The sequence below is a fragment of the Amblyomma mixtum genome, chromosome 3 (genome assembly GCF_055824585.1).
Source record: "Amblyomma mixtum isolate Tamu chromosome 3, ASM5582458v1, whole genome shotgun sequence".
Taxonomy (NCBI): Eukaryota; Metazoa; Arthropoda; class Arachnida; order Ixodida; family Ixodidae; genus Amblyomma; species Amblyomma mixtum.
Window position 1 is genome coordinate 381,234,913 of NC_143014.1, and position 5,373 is coordinate 381,240,285.

Genomic DNA, 5,373 nt, shown 5'->3' on the forward strand with positions numbered 1-5,373 from the left:
CCGTGACGTCACACTGTACTTCCCCGCACTAGTCTGGTGCTTCGTGGAGAAGCGCAAAATTGAATGCTAGGGTAAAAACGCGTGGCATGCTTCACCTGCAGCCAAAATAGACTTGAATCCTTGAATATCGCGATATTCTCAAAAAGTGATGCAGTTGCCCTTTAAAAGTGAACGATTCGTGCCCACGCACGTAGCACGATAAGGCTGTGACTGTGGCCAAGTGCTATGAGCGACCGGAATTTTAAACTGCTATTTTTTTCAGCGGCGATGCTTCGAATCCCGCTCGGGTTGAAGCTTTTCTTCTGCTGGGCACCGTTGTCATGACGACGATACGACGCTCTAGTTGGCTTCCCTGCGGCCGCTATAGCAGGAACTGGCGCTGACGTCTGTATTTGCTGCACAATGGTGTATATGGAAGTTTCCTATCCCTGGCTCTGCGGCTCCAAGAAGCCGGGCTTTTGATGAGGATTTTAGCTTGCGCGTGCATGGCCTCTTTGAAGCCGCCTTCGAAAGGTAGCGTTGATGCAGAGAGGCACCAGACACCTTTACATGCCGTATACAGTGTTACCGTTACCGGTACAGGTATCGGAGTGCCGGGAGCCCACGCGCCGTCAGTGCGCATTCGCAGATCGTCGTGAGGGCACCAGATGGCGCCAGGTACCCGGCAGCTTCGCGCAAGTCTGCTGCATCGGGACCAATCAGCGCGTGCGTACTGGCGGTGGGCGGGCTCTCGTTACTGCGGTCACGGTAGCACGGTAATCTGTACACGGTATGCTAAAAGCATGGCTAAACGACACGGCAACCGTGTCTGCTATGGTGCAGGACTTCGACAACGGCAAGGCACCTCACAGCTATTCTTACGCTTCGTATCCCTTACTTCAGGAGTTCCAAATAATGGGGCTCACTTTAAAATAACACCCAATGCATGTGAGCTTCGAAGTAAGTTATCTGAATACAGCCGTTTCTCTGTGATACCCTCTTTTTCCTGTTCTTCTCAGTGAATTGTACTGTTCACATTGGCGTCCTTCGAGCAGTTCTCAAGGAAGCCTTATAGTGGCATTCACGATTACAAATTAAATTTGTTTCTCAACGGGACGTGATGGCTGCCGAAAATCCCTCCATTGTAACATCTCCGTGTGTTTACCGCAGGGCCTAAGGTTACCGTAGAGCATGAAGCTAACATGCATATAGCAAAAATGGATCATCTCTGCTGCGCTGGACCTGCGTCAACAGCTCCGTCGATTATCTGCAGGTAAGATAGTGCAGACAGAGCGCCGTGCGTTCCCAGCAATGTAGGAAAGCTTTCTTGACTGTTTCCCGCCGCTACCCCTGTGAGGCGCTTCAGTTTTCCTTGCTAAGGTAGAATATGCTTCTTCAATTTGGGACCCGCAAACTAAATCATTGATAACAGCTCTTGAAGCTGTACAAAATCGAGCAGCCCGTTTTATTTTTTCGGACTATAATCGTTCACATAGCGTGACACTCATGAAAAATGCATTGTCATTACCACCCCTTGAGACGCGCAGAAAAGCGTCACGACTGCGCCTTTTCTTTAAAATTTTTCACACGAACGAATACCAAAAAAGAGCACTGTTCATTCCACCTACCTACATTTCATCAGCGAAACGTCGGTAGTTCTGCTTCGGAAGGAATCCATCTTTCTAAATTTTAAGTCGCTTTCGCGTTACCGCTCGAAGGTTTGGCCCGGGGCTGTCCTGCTCTCGTCATGGTGATTAGGTCGTGTTCGAGTCGTGCTAGGTCAGGTCTATCTTTCCGCTTTATCTAATCAGTTGTTGCTGGGCATGCGCGTTTGGTTCCTCGAGCTCGGGAATTCGCTTCATATTTTTCAGTTGTAAGTTAGCGCTGGTCCTGTGTCTTGTGTCTCTCTCGTCCCTGTCTTTTTTCGCGCTACGCCTTCCTTAAACATGCTTTACCAACTGGCTCAGAACACCACTCTGCTCAAGTTCATCACGCGTTGATCATCCTTACAATGTCGGCATCCCACTTTGCGGTACTACTGCTTGCTTGGCATCTTTCATTCCCAGGACGTCATCGGAGTGGAACCACCTACCTGCAGCCTTACTTACTACTAACAACATAGAAGAATTTAAAAAACGGTTGCGGGATCATTTTGTAGTAGATTAGATAAAATGGTCATTTTATTTATTTTCACGTTGCTATCCTGTATACAGCGATTTCGCCAATTTTAAACATGCATTTTTGTTATTTTTGCCGCTTACTGTTGCTAACTAGTGTTGTCATTGCTTTGTATTATAGCTTGTGTTATGAGTATTTCTAAACGACCTTATGCTTTAACACTACTTTGTATAGTTTCGTTTCTCAAACCTTAAGTTTTTCTGCGCTTCATACTTTTTTGCAATACTCTTTACTTTGTATTGTCTTCACTTCGAAATCTTGTGTAATGATGCTGCTAAATACACGCGTTAGCTATTGTTTTAATTAACCCGTTGTGTATATATTCTGTACGAATTTGTAACCGCTCACTGCCTTCTCTAATGCCCTCCAAGGGCCATGAAGGAACCTGAAATAAATAAATAAATAAACAAAACGCAGCAAACTGTAATCACAAAATGGTGGGGGAGTCACTAAAGCCAGCCAAAGAAAAGTACAATTAATTGGCCATACCCATACCCAACGATTCTGGACAAAAACATCTCTTTAATGCTTCATACTGTTGTGACCAAGGAATGTTAGCAAGTGTGTCCGCGTTTCGGCGTCACTACTTAAAAACGAACTGTCTCGAGACTGGGAACCGAACCAGGGCCTTTGGCTTTCGCATTTAACGAGGAGACGCTACCACTCCGCTACGAAGGCTCAGGGTTTGAGCATGAATAAAGGCGCATCTAGTGCATGCATGGGTTTCATAAACAAAATAGAAGGAATAGTAAAAATAAAAAAGAAACAAAACTAAAAATGAAAAAAAAATGATAGGAAAAGAAAAATAACAAAACATGAAAAAATTAAAAAAAAAAACGGTGCGCCAGGAAACGCTTTCGCCTTGCAGCACTTTAGAGAGCCAAAGTGCTCCTGAATTTTTTGAACTGGAACCAGTTTATGAACGCAATTTGTTCATATATTGTAAGATTTCACTATAACAATCGATATATCCGCAGATCTCCCGTCGGTGAGCATGAACTTTTTTGCTTTTACCGTTTTTGCTATCATCAAAAGCATTCCCCATTGGTTTTCTATGGCCGTCTTAACTGCTCGATGCGATCGATGGAAGCACTCTAAAAGAAAGATTTTGCTGCTGATAGGAAGAATGGACCATTACCTTCAATACTTCCACACAATACCTTACAATATTTCAATATTCAAAATTATTGTCCACGAATGTTGACATGCGCAGCTTTCAGGTAATGCGACGCAGTAACATTAGGGTTAAGATCCACAATGCGGGTATCACGCGAGAGCGTAAACTGTGATTTCCTACTTTCTTTCTTAATAGTCGCTCTTTCTAATTATACACACTCATTATTATACATCAGTAGGCATCCTACTGGTGTATAGTATGATGTATATATGATGTACAGGGTCTGTTCTGAAAGTAGTAGGACTGGTTTTTTTCCTGGGCGAACGGGCGGAAGGGAGCTGGTCTGCGCGTGCAGGATCGTTGAAGGGGGATGAATGCTGCGGAAAATCGGCAGTAGGCTCTCGGCCGCTGAAGAGAGGAGGTCGCCTGTACTGTGAACCCCTGTCGAAACGTCTCGTCACGCAGAATAGTCGAGCGTTTGCTCGATGAACGATACGCGATCAAATTTTGAGTAAATCTTAGTAAAACGGGCAAAGAGACTCACAACATGATTAAGGAGGCCTACAGTGACGCTTCCATGGGTAGATCAGGTGTTTTTTGAGTGGCACGAACTGTTCCGAGAAGGTAAGGAAAGAGTGGAGGAAGACAACCGCTCCAGACGCCCTTCGACCAGCAAGACCAACGAAAATGTGTAGCGAGTGAAACATTTACTTAACAGTGATCGTAAAATTAGTATCAGAGAATTGCTGATGACTTCAGCATTCCTCAAACCCAAGTTTTTGAGATCGTGACAGAAAACTTATCCATGAGGAAAGCGTGCGTGAAGTTGGTGCCGGGAGTGTTGTCAGAGGAGGAAAAGGCCAACCGGTAGGATCTTCTTCATCATGTGAATGAGGACCCCGATTTTTTGCCCAGCACAAGGCGGCAACGCTGCCTCAGCCCCCCTACAGCCTCGACTTGGCCCCGCCAGACTTTTTTCTATTCCCGAGAATAAAATCGACGCTCGATTCTATTCTCGAGAATAAAATCGACGCTCGATCACGGATCGGTAGAGGTGGTTCAACAGGCCGTGACGAGGGAGCTAAACAGCATTCCGGTCCAGGCGTTCCTGGAGGCGTACAAACAATGTAAAACTCATAGGCAGCCTCGTGTAGGTGCGGAAGGGTGCTACCTTGAAAAATGGTAATCGTTTGTAGTATTCTCTTGAATAATTTTTGTTTAAAAAAATCAGTCCTACTACTTTCAGAACAGGCCATGTATATGTTAATGAAATTGGGCGTAGATTCTCAGTGCTGAATTTGTTACCCGCTTTAGGAATAAACGTGATTTTCGCGTGTTTCCACTCATGTGGTATGTTGCCTGCATGCCAGTATTTGTTCATAAGGTCTGTAACCGCCGCGATCGACGTTGTGTCAAAGTTCCTGAGAGTCTTATTTTTTACTTTGTCTGGTCCTGCCGCTCTGCATCTGGGATGTCTGCGTCGAAATTTGGATTAGGAGACCCCCGGTAGTCTGCTTGTATGGTACCCTCATCCGTATTTAGATAGCGTTCTGCCAGCTTTTTGATTAGGTCTTCAGCTGTACCCTCATATTTATGTATGAGTCTGTACAGTTGACTTTGTTGCATGGGACGTGTTTGTTCTGGGCCAAGCAGGTGTCTTAGAAGATGCCATGTCTTCTTATTTGCGAGCTGTCCGTTGACGCTTTCACATATTTAGTTCCATTGTTGTGTTTGTAGAGTGAGTGTATGTTCCTCGATTCGCCTCTCGATTTCAGGGATCTTTTTGCATAGTCGCTTGTGTTTTTGCTTCTTCCAGCGTTTTTGGAGGCCTTTTTGTGACTGCCACAGATGTAAGAGTTTTGAGTCAGCAATCTTCTCCTCTTTGTCAACTGGCACCCCAACGCTAGTGGAGCTGATATCCTCATTCAGGGAAATAACCCAGTCGCTAAGGTTAGAGGTCTCCTTTGGAGCTGTTTTGTTGCGAAGTTCCCTGAACTTGTCTCAATCCGTGGTTCGTATTTCTTTAGCTTTGTTTTTGAGTTTTGTCATGGGGAAGGTGATGCTAAGGATGAGATGATCACTACCAAGATTTTGCCAGG